At 47.0% G+C, this 16622-nt stretch overlaps 1 protein-coding gene across 1 annotated transcript in view; it reads right to left on the minus strand.

The window, feature by feature from the left end:
- LOC309560840 (mid1-interacting protein 1-B-like) overlaps window positions 1-8669 on the minus strand; it is a 38034-nt gene extending 29365 nt beyond the window's left edge. The window contains exon 1 of the mRNA XM_082264525.1: window positions 8549-8669. The gene's annotated coding sequence lies outside the window, so the exon portion shown is untranslated. The remainder of the gene's footprint in view (window positions 1-8548) is intronic.
- Window positions 8670-16622: the final 7953 nt, after the last annotated feature.

The raw sequence follows: 16622 nt of genomic DNA on the forward strand, positions 1-16622 counted from the left end.
CATGTTTAGGAGATATTTACAGTACCCATAGGTAAGCCTTATCATAGGATCACCTATAGGTAAAAGTGTCAGAGGAGGGTTTATTTCCTCTTTAAGGGGACCACCGCTCCCCCGGCACTATAGTTAAAGTGGCGCATCTATAGCATGCATAAAACATGCTACAGCAAAAAGGACTTTTCTTTTTCTTCAGAAAAGGCCCTGCCAGGCTGCATGCCCAGATAAGGGTCTGGCATGCTTTTTTTTTTGTCATTTTGGAATTAGGTACCCCTTTAAATCCATACTGGCACTTTTTTTATTCAGCTGTCAGCATGGAAACCGACTGACAGCTAAAGACTCATCGGTTGTTTAACCACTTTACCTCCGCCCACAGTAATATTAATGCGGCAGAGTGGCTCGTTATCGTCTGACGACGTAGTACTACGTCGTCAGACACTCCCCTTCTGGGCGGCGCTTGCGCGCCGCCGGAGGCTCGCTCCCGCTGTTTTCATTCACAGCGGGAGTCGGGCCAGGGGAGGAGCAGCGGCGATCGCCGCTGCTCTCCCCCGATCGCCGGGGATCTAGTGTGGAGTTCCGCCCGCCTGTGTGTAAACCAGTGGCGGCCCGTGCATAGGGGGCGCCAGGGCGCCGCCCCCCTACCCCAAAAAAAAAAAAAAACACAAAAACGAACAAATAAAGTTGTTCAAAAAAAAAAAATTGGGTTCGCCGGCCTGAACCCAAGGAACTGGTGGCTGGGGGGGGGGGGGTGGGGTTACCTCCCAGAAGAGGCGCCGATTGGCTGCCTTCTGGGGAGGTAGGGGGGTATCCTGGGCGCAAGTCTTTGCGGTTGGACACCCCCACTTTCTGATATCCTGGCTGTGATTGGTCCAGTCTACAGCCTGGACCAATCATCATCCAGGATATCGCTGACGTCGCAATGGGGGCGGTGCCGGTGCGTGCGTCAATCACTCACCGTCACCGCCGCTCAGAGAAGAGGAGATGCCGCCCGCCGGTTCCCGCCGCCGAGAGAGAAGGACCCGCCGCAGAAGAGGAGGAAGAAGCTGAGCCGCGCCGCCGCCAGGTAAGTTTGAACGGAGCACGCACGCTGACACTCTGCAATCATTGGGGGAATCATTGGGGGACAATGCTGTGGCGCACTCTGCAATCATTGGGGGACAATGCTGTGGCGCACTCTGCAATCATTGGGGGACAATGCTGTGGCGCACTCTGCATTGAAAGGGGCTCGCACGCTGAACTCTGCATTGATGGGGGCACGGAACAGTTGCATTGAAGGGGGCACAGCACAGTTGCATTGAAGGGGGCATGCACGCTGAACTCTGCATTGTGGGGGCACAGCACAGTGTTCATTGTATTGAAGGGGGCAGAGCACAGTTGCATTGAAGGGGGCTTGCACGCTGAACTCTGCATTGTTGGGGCACAGCACAGTGTTCATTGCATTGAAGGGGGCACAGTGTTTATTGCATTGAAGGGGGCACAGTGTTTATTGCATTGAAGGGGGCACAGCACAATGTTCATTGCATTGAAGGGGGCACGCACGCTGAACTCTGCATTGAAGGGGGCATGTACGCTGGTCACTGCATTGAAAGGGGGCATATACCATCTCCTGTACCATGACCTGTGCCATGCCTATACCATCACCTGTGCCATGCCTGTACCATCACGTATGCCATGCCTATACCATCACCTGTGCCATGTCTGTACCATGACTTCAAAGTCACGCAATTTTTTACTGCGTTTTTTGGCGCGAAGCAATACCTATTACATTTTTCTTTTTGCGCCCCCCCAAAAATTTTGAGCACCAGCCGCCACTGGTGTAAACACAAGCGGGCGGATCTCCATAGTGACAGGGAGTGACAGATCGGAGTGTTCAGCATAGCTGGACATCCGATCTGTCCATGACTCACTCAGTCACCTCCCCCCCTACACGTCAGTAAGCACCAGGCATACATTAACCCCTCCCTCTCCAATAAAATTAACCCCTTCCCTGCCAGTGTCATTTTTACAGCAACAGTGCATATATATATATATATATAGCACTGATTACTGCAGTAATGTCACTGGTACCCCCAAAAGTGTCAAAAATGTCAGTCAAGGGTCCGATCTGTCCGCCGCAGTCCCAAAAAAAAAAAAAAAAAAACCACCAAAAATGACATAAATCTTTCCCTTAGTAAAACGCAACAACTTTTGCGCAAACCAATCAAAATACGCTTATTGCGATTTTTTTTACCAAACATAGGTAGCAGAAAACAAATTGGCCAAAACATTTTAAAAAAAATTGGTTTTTACATCTTTTTTGGGGGGAATTTCATAAAAAAAGTTAAAAATATTATTTTTTCAAAATAAACACTCTTTATTTGTTTATAGCGCAAAAAGTAAAAATCGCACAGGTGATCAAATACCACCAAAAGAAAGCTCTGTTTGTGGGGAAAAAAAGGACGTAATTTTCGTTTGGGTACGGCGTCGCACGACCGCGCAATTGTCAGTTGAAGTCGCACAGCGCCGAATCGCAAAAAGTGGCCCAGACGTAAGACAGCAAAATCCTCCGGTGGTAAAGTGGTTAAGGACGCCACGACCAGCTTCCCGGCCCTGCTCCCAACAACCAGCTTACACTGCGCCCTGATTGGGCAAATCGCTGAATGCACTGTGCAGTGCTCAGTTTATTGCAGGGTGTGCGGGCATTTGGCAAACTGCCAAACAAGCAAATGTTCCGGCTCGGACTCATGCTTGGGTCAAACCAATCGCCAATCCCTATTCCTAAGGAGGGTTGGGACTTCCCGGGAAAGAACAGGTCTGACGTTGGCCAGAATTAACTCTGCGGGGGCCCCAGGCAGCCAAAACCTTGAGCCACCTTCACAGGTTTCTGGTGTGCACTCCAGTGGAATATTGAAGTAGCGGAGAGAACATCACTACTGCACAGTACATGACTGAAGGTTGCACCAGAATTTACAAACTGCCAGCTGAAGGAAGATGAGCTTTTAACCATTTGCCTACCAGGCATTCCCCCCCCCCCCCCCCGGCAAATTTTCAGCACAGTCACTTTGAATGACAATTGCACGGTCATGCAACACTATCCATTTTAATGATTTTTTTGAAACAGAGAGCTCTCTTTTGGTGGTATTTAACTGGTTCCGGACCACCCACCGCATATATACTGGAACAGGCTGGCCCCCTGCGCAAACTGATGTAGGGTTAAGTAGGTCACGCGCTGGCAGCTAGAAGGCAAGCGTGCGTCGCTGGCGGCATGCTCCCGCCCCCCCACTCGGTAGCAGAGACTCCGATGCATAGGGCTGGCGGCACCAATTGCCGTCAGCCACCCGCGATCGCTCCCCGCTGAGAGAGAAGAACGGGCAGCTGTTGTAAACACAGCTGACCGTTCTCTCTGGAATGGTCACAGAGCGCCTGTGATCGTTCTATATAGGATCACATGTCTATGGTCATTCCATAAGCCCCACCCCCATACAGTTAGAATCACTCCCCTAGGCTCACATATAACCCATTGATCACCCACAGTGCTAACCCCTTCCCTGCCAGTGTCATTACAGTAACAGTGCATATTTTTAGCACTGATTACTGTAGTAATGTCACTGGTCCCCACCAACAGTGTCAAAAGTCAGTTAGAGGTACGAAAACCACAATATCGTAGTTTCGGTTATGAAATTTTGCAAATAAGTAATTTTCCTCCTTCACTGATGTGCTCTGATGAGGCTGCACTTACGGCAGACACTAATGAGGCGGCACTGATGGCAGACACTAATGAGGCGGCACTGATGATCCAGGTCTTGTCACACTTGCCAGTTACCGGTGTCCTGCCGAAAACTCCAACCACGTTATTTCCGGTGAGTGTACACTGGGAATAATTGGAGATTCCGGCTCTCCTCACAATGACAGCGCGAAAAGGAATGCCGATGACCACCAAGTCTGTTTACATTGTGATTAGCTGCGATTGGACAACGCTGATCACATGGTAAAGGACCACTGTGATTAGCCCTGTACTCCGACCTCTTTACCCAAAGGACACAGTGACCCCAGAGCATGCGTGTGGGGGTCGTGGTTCTGGGAAGAGGTCCATGGAAGCCCTCTCCGAACTGGATGATCACTCTGTAGCCATCTTGGCTATTGCGCAGATGGGAAGAAGTTAAGACAAACTAATCTGAACCCGATGTCTATGGGTTATGAACTTTACATTATTGGGTATATTCCATTAATACCAGTATTTTCTGTATAGAGTATTTAATGTAAAGTTCTTATTTCTTTGTGTGGATTCATTTTTTTCGCTCTTCTGTAAACAATTTAAGAAAGCTTCATTGTATTTTTCTTTCAATATCAAATCAGGTTTTTTTTTTTTTTATTTTTTTTTTTAACCATTTTCATTGAGGCCACAAATGTTGTAGGACCAATAGGCTGGTGCCTACTCTGCCTATTTGATAACCCAGCACTGGATGGAGGAATCTTCCCAGCATGCTATTGTATCCCGACAGCAGGGACTCCACCGCTGTCAGAATATGCAGGTCAGCACTGCAGCCCTGTTCAAATTAAAGTTTTTGAACATCCTATTTGACAAAAATTGATATAGTTAGGCCGTCTTCTGTTGGGTAAGGACCAGCCCTAGGTTCAATTCTGCCAGTCCTCGCTGAACAGGATGGTTTTCAGTCCATCAATGGGAAGATTTAGTTGTAAGTTGCGGTGGGAAATTACTCAGCTCTTGCTCTAGTGTTTCATACCGGTGGTTGCAATGTTGCAGTCATTTCCAGGGAGACCGATATGAGTCAGTGACTTTCCCATCATGACTCAAGACTGCAGACCACACCTCACAGTGTGCTCAGAGCTGGCCTAAATGGATTTTTTATATTCACAATCCTTCCAAAAAGGGGATAGCAGCACATCTCTCTCGCCCAATCCTCCTCCCCCCCCCCCCCCCCCCCAATCCAACTCCCATGCTGTGCTTTTCAGTACATTTCTAATTGCTCAGGCACGGCAGCCCAGTCATTTAATGGGCTGCCATGCCTGAGTTTACTGCAGATGGAAGGTTTAAAGAAATCACATGGTCTAAAGCAGTGGTCCTCAACTCCGGTCCTCAGGGCCCACTAACAGGCCAGATTTTAAGTATTACCTTGGGGAGATGCAGACTAGAGTACTGCAATCACTGAGCAGCAAATTATATCACCTGGGATGTATATCAGTTATCTTGCAAACCTGGCCTGTTAGTGGGCCCTGAGGGCCAGGGTTGAGGACCACTGGTCTAAAGAAATCACATGGTCATTTTGATCATGCGATTTCCCTGCGATTCCTGCAGCCACAAACATGCTTTTTTACATACATGGGGTGAACCAAGCCTAAAGCCCGACTATAGGCATAGCACAGGCCACACAAAGGCAACCGGCGACTTCCACAACCCAGCTGTGATAAAGGCAGGCATTCACTCCGTGTTGTGCTGTGACGGAGTCTGAAGCCCCATTCACACCCGAGTAGTGGTAACAATAATTTTGAACATTTTTTTTTACACATTAAAACTCATTTACTTACCCTACGCACAACACACCCCCAAAGCAGTTTTAAAGCAATAGGCGTATTTTCACTGTGCATTTGACACGCATCGTCCGGCAAAACGCGTGTGCTAGCCGCACTTGCACCATTAACAATTATTGGCACCTCAAATGTGACCCACAACTGCAGCAAGTTTGCGAAACATTCAGAAAACGTAATTTTGTTTAGGAAACACACGTGTGAAGCAACACAAGCAGGCATATGGGGGGGGGGGGGGGGGTTACCGCACTGGGGGGGGGGGGGGGGGAGCCAACCCTTGTGATGCCACTGGGCTTAGGACCCTTTCACATGGACGATGTAAAAAACAGACAGGCAGACGTGATCGGAAGGTCCAGTGGCGGAACTACCAGAATTGCAGCAGTCACCATTGCGACTGGGCCCTGGAGTTCCGCCACTGTGGGGGGGGGGGGGGGAAGCCCGTTCGCTCGTCAGTCTGCCCATTTGTTCTATCCTGCAAGGGGTGCAGCCGGCCACAGAGTGGAGACTGAGCTGACCACTGGAGTGTCTGGATTCTGGAGCCCCGCCTATCCTCTCCAGGGAGAGAGAAGCCATGTAGGGAGGCGGAGGTGGACACTGGGAGAGAAAAAAAAAAAAACAGCTGACATCAGTAGAGTTAAGGGGGAGGAGCTCTCACTTCTGCAGGGAGACCCCATGATAAAGAGGTATCCCTGGAGGCGCGTGTATACTGAGGGAGAATCAGCTGACTGACTAAGTGACAAATTGCCAGTGCAACTGATCCCCACCACCTCTGCCTCTTACTGATCCCAACCCCCTCCCCCCACAGATCTCATCCCTATTCCACCCCCCCCCCCAATCACCTCTATCAGTTAGGAATAGGAATGAGGTATGTGGGGGGGGGTGAGATCAGCAAGAGTGGTGGGAGGATAACACCGCCGTCACTAACCCCACCCCCTTAACCACCACCACTCATCCTAGCTCCCCACCACCATTGCTGCCACTCATCCCCCCAACCACCGCTCCCATCTCCCCGCACCATCGCTGCCACTCATCCCATCTCCCCGCACCACCGCTGCCACTCATCCCATCTCCCCGCACCACCGCTGCCACTCATCCCATCTCCCCGCACCACCGCTGCCACTCATCCCATCTCCCCGCACCACCGCTGCCACTCATCCCATCTCCCCGCACCACCGCTGCCACTCATCCCATCTCCCCCCCCACTGATCCCACCCCCCCTTACCACCACTGATCCCATCTCCCCCACCACTGCTACCACTGATCCCACCCCTCTTACCACCACTGATCCCATCTCCCCCCACCATCGCTTCCATTGATCCCATCTACCCCACCACCACTGCCCCGCATCCCATCCCTTTACCGCTGACACTCATCCCCCCCCCCCCCCATCACTACAACCACCACTGACTCATTCCAACCCCATGCTCCAGGGGGCCCATGCCTCACCCCTGTACACCTGGATAGGAAGGGCAGCATACAAAGGAACCAATCCCCTCTCAGCTGCAGGAAGAGAATGTAGGGGGGGGGGGGGAATCAGTTCCTCTATATGCCTCCCCCACCACCCCTTCTATCTAGGTGTACAGGGGTGATGCATGGGGCTGGGTTGCCCCAGGGCTCAGGGGGGGCCCTTCATGGTTTCTTGCACTGTGGCCCGGAAGGTTCTAGTTAAGCCTCTGGGAAGGTCCATGCACAGACCAGACTGCCTAACCCCAAGTTCAAACAGGCCAAAAAAAAAAAAAAAAAAAAAAAAAGGAAGAAACATTTGACCGGATCAGGGGCATCCACATGTAAATGGACAGCAGAGTGTTAACTCCCATCCACCCAGAGCAGAGTATATCCTATATCTGCTCTGCACAAACTGAGGGGACACAGACCTGTCATCTTCCCCACTCTGATCAGAGGATAGAATGTGAAAAGGACCAAAAAAAAAAAAAAAAAAACCCACAAACACACACACACACACACCCCACAAAGCCAAGTGTTCTAGAAATGAACACCATTGCCAGCAGAGCCAGTCCTTGCTACACCATTGCTAGTACAGCTATTTTTTTTTTTTTTTTTTTTTTTATTTCACTCCAGCAATTGTGTAGTAATTTTTTTTTTTTTTTTTTTTTTTTTAAACAAAGCCAAGTATTTCAATAGACACCATTGCCGGCCCATGCTACACCATTGCCACCGACGTGGACCTGCAAGACCAGGCTTACTGCTCAATAAAATGTAAAAATAAACCCAAAAATGTAAATATAAACCCAAAATAAAAAAATTCGATAAAAAAAAAAAAGCCAAGTATTTTAATAGCCAGCACAGCTGGTCCATGCTACACCATTGCCACTGACGTGGACCTGCAAAATCAGGCTTATTGCTCAATAAAATTTAAAAAATAAAACCCAAAATATAAATAAATTTGATAAAAAAAAAAAAAAAACACAAACAAAGCCAAGTATTTTAATAGCCAGCACAGCCGATCCTCACTACACCACTCCCAGCCCTGATACACACCATTGCCACTGACATGGAAGATTATTGAGTTTACTGCTAAACCAGAAGAAAAAAAGAAAAAAAAAAAAAAAATTAAATAAGTAAATAAATAAAATAAAATAAAGCCAAGGGTTTCTAGAAATAGGCAACATTGTCTGGCCCTTGCTACACCATTGCCAGCACAGAAGTTCATTCCTACACCATTGCCACTGATGTGGAACTGGAAGATCAGGCTTGTCACTCATTTAAAAAAATAAATAAATAATTAAAAATAAATACATTAAAATTACAAAGCCAAATGTTTATAGAAAATGAACACTTTGAAAAGCTTTGTTTGCAAACATCTGCTTGCCCATTTGTAAGTGAAACAATTAAAACTGCAACAAAGTAACCCACACCACTGACACACCCAACACAACTTCCTCCCTGCACTGAGATCTAATGATGATGGCTACAAAGGATCTTCTCTAGGGTGAGATGTCTGTAATCAGTGCATGGTCTGTGTCCCTGGAAGCAATGCCCCCCCAATATGACACTTCTATGGATTTACCATCAGACTTGCATCCTTCCTCTGTCTGTCTCCCAGCAGATCTCACAGAACAACTACAAAGCTCTTTCTTTAAAAACTTGGCACCTGTGGTCAGCCCCGCCCACCAGCTGCTGCAACCTCCCTGATGACAGCTCTATTTATGGAGAACCCCATCCAGCTTCAGCATGATCACTGCTGTCCTCCTATTGGCCAGGAACAATCAGCCCCGCCCCCTCCAGTTTCACTTTACCCCTTCACTACCAGAGGGGATTTGATGTTGCTGTTATGAATTAGGAATTCTGGGTTTTAATTTACAGATTTTGTCCCTCTAAATATTGTGTGGCTAACCTGAGCCAGCCTCTGCCCCCAGCTGGGACTTGTGGTGCCCCCCGTGCCCCGGACAGCGAGCCAAAGTTCGCTGAGGCGAAGTGTGCTGGGATGGCGAGGGTTAAGAGCAATGTTTTGTATTTGGTTGGTGATGGAGTCCCGCCCACTCAAGTCTTGCTTTAACTCTTCCTTCGCCAGTGGTGGTGATTTCCGCCCTGCCGCTTGGAGATTTCCTCTGTAATAATAATACAAATACGCCTCTCTTTGGGCTCGTATACAGTCTGGTGTGGATCGCTTTTCAGAGGGCGCTTGACAGGCAACATAATTCCTCCTTTTTTAAACCCTAGGTGCATACGAGTGCAGGAAAGGCGCATTCTGCGTGCGTATCTTGCACCGCGTTTAAATAACACCGGGTGTGTGTTCTGCTGCGGGTGTCAATATATTCTTAACAACACGCCAAACGCAGATAGCACATGTAGTGCGTTTGTCTGCTCCACATCACAGGTTACCGCAATACCGTGCGATTTGTTGGCATGCGTTTTTGACATGCACTATTTTTGGTGCGACCCAGTGCGATTTCAGCCCCTTTAAATGAGTCGCATAGGAATGTGGACCGTGGTCCTGTGCGATTTAGGTGTAAATCAGCCCCATAGGCGGCATTCACACCTGTGCATTTCCTAAACAAAAATGTGAGTTTTGCCTTGTGTCTTTAACCACTTGCCGACCGCCCGCTGCAGATATACTGCGACAGGCTGGCTCAGCTGCGCGAACCGCTGTACATGTACGGCGGTTCGTGGGAGGGTTCCTGGGGATGCGCACGCGCCCGCCCCCATTAGGAAGCAGGGAAACCAATCAACGGAACCGGTGGCTGCGATTGCCGCCGATCACCCGTGATCGCTCCCCGCAGAGAGAGAACGACGGTCTGCTGTTGTAAATACAGCAAGCCGTTGTTCTCTCTGGAATGATAACAGAGCGCCTGTGATCCTCCTATTAAGGATCACAGGTCTCTGTGTTGATTCCACAAGCCCCTCCCTCATACAGTTTGAAAACACCCCCTAGGCTCACACTTAATCCTTTAATCACCCCTGGGTTAAAGCCCTTCCCTGCCAGTGTGATTATTACAGTGACAGCGCATATTTTTAGCACTTATTACTGTAGTAATGTCACTGGTCCCCCCAAAAAAGTCAAAAATGTCAGAGGTGCGAAAACCACAATATCGTAGTTTCGGTTATGAAATTTTGCAAATAAGTAATTTTTCAGGCTGATGAGGCTGCATTGATGATCTGATGATCACCGCCATTACTAGTAAAAAAAAGCAATACAAATGACATAAATCTTTCCCATAGTTAATAGACGCGATCATTTTTGTGCAAACCAATCAAAATACACTTATTGCAATTTTTTTTTTTACCAAAAATATGTAGCAGAAAACAAATTGGCTTAAAATGTTAAAAAATTTAGATTTTTACATTTTTTTATATAGCAGAATGTGATCTGTCCACCGCAGTGTCGCAGTCCCGCTAAAAATCGCAGATTGCCGCCATTACTAGTGAAAAAATAAAAACAATAAAAATGACATAAATCCTTCCCGTAGTTTGTAGACGCGATCATTTTTGTGCAAACCAATCAAAATACACTTATTGCAATTTTTTTTTTTTTTACCAAAAATATGTAGCAGAAAACAAATTGGCCTAAAATGTTAAAAAATTTTGATTTTTACATTTTTTTTTTTTTTTTGGGAATGTTATATAGCAGAATGTGATCTGTCCACCGCAGTGTCGCCGCCATTACTAGTAAAAAAATAAAATAAATAAAAATGACATAAATCTTTCCCCTAGTTTGTAGACGAGACAACTTTTGCGCAAACCAATCAATATACACATGCGATTTTTTTTTTTTTTTTTTTACCAAAAATATGTAGCAGAATACAAATTAATGAAAAAAAATTTGATTTTACATTTTTTTTTATTGGGAATGTTATATAGCAGAAAGTGAAAAATATTGTTGTTTTTTTTTTTTTTTCAGAATTGTCGCTCTTTTTTTGTTTATAGCGCAAAAAATAAAAATCGAGGTGATCAAATACCACCAAAATAAAGCTCAATTTGTGGGAAAAAAAAGGACATCAATTTTATTTTGGGACAGCATCGCACGACCGCGCAATTGTCAGTTAAATTAATGCAGTGCAAAATCTCAAAAAATGGCCTGGTCATTAAGGGGGTAAATCCTTCCGGGCCTGAAGTGGTTTAAAAGCATTGCAAACGTGTTGCAATTGCGGGTTGCGCTTACCATGCCATTATTTGTTAACGGTACCCCAAGTGTGAGTAGCAGACGTGTTTTGTTGCATGACAAAGTGCACTACAAATACGCAAAAATGTGCACTGAAAAAACATCAAATGCTCTGCAAACAAAAAGGTTCTGGAGCTACTGTGGGACGTTTGTTCCCCATAAGGCCACAGGCTGCCCTAGGCGTGACACGTGTTAACGCATGAAAAATGCATGAAAAAAAGAACAAGCAGGAACTCCCATTCCTGCAATGCAACATCCCAGCACCTATCCTCAGTACTCCTCTCAGGATCCCTCGGCTCTGATGCAAGCAGTGGGCTGGCTCTTGGGAGGGGTTATGCAAATATCAGAATGTCTTCCTGGTTGGTTGATGCTGAGCCTCCATGAATGAAAAAACTGAAAGCCAATGAATGAAAGGGGCAGGCCAGGGACAGTCAGGCTGGGGAGCAAAGGCGTGCATAGGGGGTGTGCATAGTTGCCAACATTTGAAAAAAATTTCCAGGGACACTTTGCAGCGCAGCTATCAATTACTTACCACACCCACTTCCCCGAAGCTCCACCCACTATGCATAATTAATCTCCGCCTACTTATCAGATTATAGGGTCTACTTCATAAAGAGAGAATTACAGGAATTTGAAAAGGGGATTGAAAACTTGAGGCCAAGGTAGCAGAGTTGGAAATATTCTCCCATTCAGCTGCTGTACTTCTGCCTAAAGTTTAAAATTCTCATCACAATTCCCTGCAATTCTAAAGTGTCAGCTTGTCGGAAGGTGCTCTGCCTCCCCCTGCTGGCGGATTTCGGAAAGTGCACCATGCTGACACCCTGCCTCCGGTGACACGTTAAATTTGCGACAGGCGGGAAGAGTGAGAGGGCACCGAGAGAGAGAGACAACCTGCTGCCAGAACTACAACACATAGCTGGGGTGAGAGCGACACTGTGTGGAACAAAATAAAAAAATAAAAAAATTATTTTTATTTTTTTTAATGATTTACATTGTCCCTGATTAACAGTGACAATGTAAATTACCCGGGACAGGCTCCTATTTGCCGGGATTGTCCCGGGAAAAACGGGACAGTTGGCAGGTATGGGTGTGCCATGCCCTAATTGCCCCAGTGTGGTGTGGATTCCCCCTGCTGCCTGGGCCTTTGTCATTTCCTTTTCTGAATGAGCACAGTGAGTGATTGGTACAGATCACTTACTGTGTTCATTCTTTACTGAAGCATAGTAAACTGTACTATGCTTCAGTTTGTGAATGAAAGGGAAGCTGCTCAGCACAGGGCATTTCCCATTTATTCACTGTCCAGTGCAGCTGAGGCTGCAGAGAAAGGGCTGGGGAATATCTGTCCTCAACCTCTTTCTCTGTTGCAAAAGTGAGACATCAGGGGTCAGCGGGATAGGGATCAGGGCAGTGCTATAAAGTAAAAACCATCTTAATGTGCAGCAAGGCAGTATTCATTTTATAATGCCAGCATAAGTGAGGTAAACCTGTACAGGCAGACCCCATTTTTAAGTAAACAATGGGACCAGAGCATGTGTGTAAAAGGAAAATGTACTTAAAGCATAACTCCAATTTTGTTAAGAAAAAAACATTCCCCTCTGGGTCATTTCTGTACATTACAAGGATTTTAACAAACTTTGTTGCAGAATCCTACCTTTTGTTATTCTGAAGAAATCCCTGTGCTGAGTGGGTTAAATGGGAGTGGTTTCATAATTATCTATCTGCTGTGGTAGCTGCAGGGCTCTAATGAGGGAAACTGCTGGGTCTGCATCCCTTTAGACGTGTTCCTATTGGGAGTATCTCACCAAAAATGACATTTTTGTTGCAGGGGAAATCTGACTTGTATCTTAGTGCAGACTTCTAGGAAAATTGGTGAGCCAATCACACAAGCAGGAAATGATGTTTCTGGGGGTGTGGTCAGAATACATTCTGTGTACAGAACAGCTCCAGGCGGCCATATTGTATTGCATTTTCAGAAAATTACAGCAGCTGCAGATTGAAAAGGAAAGGTCATTTTTTAAAACATTCAATCACAATAAAATTTGTGTCGCAATTGTATACGCTATATTGTTTTTTCTTTATTTGCTATTTTTTTACCCTTTAAAGTGAAGCAATACCTTTTTCAATCCTCAATGTATGTAAATGCACTAGCTACAGTATCTCACAAAAGTGAGTAGACCTTTCACATTTTTGTAAATATTTGATATCTTTTCATGTGACAACACTGAAGAAATGACACTTTGCTACAATGTAAAGTAGTGAGAGTACAGCTTGTATAACAGTGTAAATTTGCTGTCCCCTCAAAAAAACTCAACACACAGCCATTAATATCTAAGCCGCTGGCAACAAAAGTGAGTACACCCCTAAGTGAAAATGTCCAAATTGGGCCCAAAGTGTCAATATTTTCTGTGGCCACCATTATTTTCCAGCACTGCCTTAACCCTCTTGGGCATGGAGTTTACCAGAGCTTTCCCAGGTTGTCACTGGAGTCCTCTTCCACTCCTCCATGATGACATCACAGAGCTGGTGGATGTTAGAGTCCTTGCGCTCCTCCACCTTCCATTATACAAGCTGTAAACTCACTACTTTACATTGTGGAAAAGTGTCATTTCTTCAGTGTTGTCACATGAAAAGATATAATAAAATATTTACAAAAATGTGAGGGGTGTACTCACTTTTGTGAGATATTGTATATAGGAAATCTTAGTCAGCTTGACATGAATCTGCTCCCGGTTTTTAATGTTTAACATTGGCATCTATGGGAAATCTTGGTCAAATTGACATGGCACTGCTCCCGAACCATAAGTGACAGGGACATCAAACTTGGGGAGCACGTTAAGGGGACCCAGGACTATGACATAGTAGATTACCTAGGCAAGCTGGCCGACCCCAATCAGATATGTTGTATTCCTGGGTCCACTCCCAGTGCTCCCCTAGTTTGGTTTCCCTGTCACTTATAGTTCGTGAGCAGTGCCATGTCAAGATTTTCCATAGACAGGGAACAATGCCATGACAAGCTGTCCAATATTTTCCATAGACGCCAATGTTAAAGCTAGGCATCGACCGATTAATAGCAAAGCCGATATATCGGGGGCCGATATGCACTTTCCCTGATATATCGGAATCAGCCCCGGAGGTTACTGATATCAGGGCAGCCATCAGGGGGGGACAGCCCATACACATGTAAGGGGCCCAGGCGTTCCAAGGGGCCCAGCTGCCCAGGCCCCATCCAAGGAGACCGAGTAGTTGCAACTGTAGTAACTAGCAATTGCTGAAACATAGCGGCTGAAGAGTAAGGCGATGCAGCTGAAGGGATGTCTCTTTGCTGGATTGCGATGTCTCTTTGCTGAAAATGGGAGGCTGTCTCTTTTTTGGATTGGGATGTCCCTTTACTGAATATATGGGGATGTCTCTTTGATGGATTGGATTCATTTGAATTTATTAAGTTATAAGAGTGTTAAAATAGAAGTGGGTGCACTAAAGGACTTGGTGGGATGGCCTGTAGGCGATTCAGTGGGACGGCCAGAGGGCAGGCCCTTTGGAATGTTGGTGGTCAGGCCCAGAGGGGCCCAAGCCTAAAGCTGTGTAAGGGGCCCCAAAATTTCTGATGGCTGCCCTGACTGATATTGCCGATATTTCGAGAAAGTGCTTGTACCGGAGTGATCCCTGCAGCTAGGGGCATCACCCCGGTACCGGCTTCCATAGCCGATGGTCGGCTGTCTTGTAATGACAACCGACGTGGCTGAGAAGTCGCTCGGCTGTCATTACAAGGAGCGGGAAGGGACGCCCCCTCCCGCCGCCTTCCCCGGCTCGCCTGGGTCTCCCGTCCCACCGGGAGACCCGGGCAACCATCCTGCATGGCCGCCGAAGAGAAGACCCGATCAAAGCCGCATTCGGCTCTGATCGGGTCTCCGTGTAAAAACCCGGAAGTGATGTCATGACATCACTTCCGGGTACTCTGCACCATATTCAAAAAAATGACAGCATTCAAAATAGCCAAACTTGGCGTATTGAATGCTTTTAAGTGCAGAGGAGGGGTTTGGGGTCTTTTAGACCCCCAGATCCCTCCACAAGAGCACCTGTCAAAAAAAAAAATGTTTTCAATGTACAAAAATATCGGCCGATACCGATATGTGATGACCAAAATATCGGAATCGGCAATAAAAAAACAATATCAGTTGATTACTAGTTAAAGACCGTGAGCAGTGCCATGCCAAGCTGACCAAGATTTCCAATGGACACCAATGGTAAAGTCAGGGAGCAGTGCCATGCCAAGCTGGCCAATATTTCCCACAGACGTCAATGTTAAAGACAGGGAGCAGTGCCATGCCAAGCTGACCAATATTTCTCATAGATGTCAATGTGTCCATACTCGTTAGTGTATGTAAAGCGGGGTATGCCTGTACTGTTATTATTATTATAATAGGATTATTATCTTCATCTATTAGCGGGTGAATACGGCCCTCCATGCATTCACATACATGGAATCTGGCCCGTAAGTGAAAAAAGCTGCTGACCCCTGTCCTAATGCAATAGTCTGCGCACACCAATGCTGGGGAGGAAAAGGCTGGATGATGCTGGACGTCCAGGAAATGAGTCGGGCTCTGTCTGACTTGCTGCAACTTCTAATGCACACTGTGAGAAGCTCACAGTGTGCAGTGAAATCAGAGTAAACCATTTCAGTAGAGGTGAGGAGCCGTACCAATGTGCAAGACTAAAGGGAAGATTTTTTTTACTACCATTTCTCTGCTGATTTTTATGCCTACATGACATTATCCTAATAGCAAATTTTAAATTAAGAATGTATTTATAGCAAACTTGAGGCTCCAGTTACAGCGTAGCGTAGCAGTAACACACATTCCCGCTCGCTGTTTTTTTTTTGTGCATTAACAAGCGTCGCATAGGGCTGTCCATGGGCATCCGCAAAGGGGGGCAAGGGGGGGCAAGTGTCCACCCCCTCCGGAATTTTCCTGGCCTGCTCTAAGAGGGCAATTTATGGGGACCCTGCTCTAAAGGGGGATCTATGGGGACTCTGGCCTGGCCTGCTCTAAAGGGGGATCTATGGGGACCCTGCTCTAAAGGGAGATCTATGGGGGACCCTGGCCTGGCCTGCTCTAAAGGGGGATCTATGGGGACCCTGGCCTGGCCTGCTCTAAAGGGGGATCTATGGGGGACCCTGGCCTGGCCTGCTCTAAGGGGGGATCTATGGGGGACCCTGGCCTGGCCTGCTCTAAATGTGGATCTATGGGGACCCTGCTCTAAAGGGAGATCTATGGGGGACCCTGGCCTGGCCTGCTCTAAAGGGGGATCTATGGGGACCCTGGCCTGGCCTGCTCTAAAGGGGGGATCTAATCGGACCCTGTTCTAAAGGGGATCTATGGGGACCCTGGCCTGCTCTAAAGGGGATCTATGGGGACCCTGGCCTGCTCTAAAGGGGATCTATGGGGATCCTGGCCTGCTCTAAAAGGGGTTATATTGGTTAAAT

Source organism: Pelophylax lessonae, assembly GCF_965119305.1.
Source record: "Pelophylax lessonae genome assembly, chromosome: 7".
Taxonomy (NCBI): domain Eukaryota; kingdom Metazoa; phylum Chordata; class Amphibia; order Anura; family Ranidae; genus Pelophylax; species Pelophylax lessonae.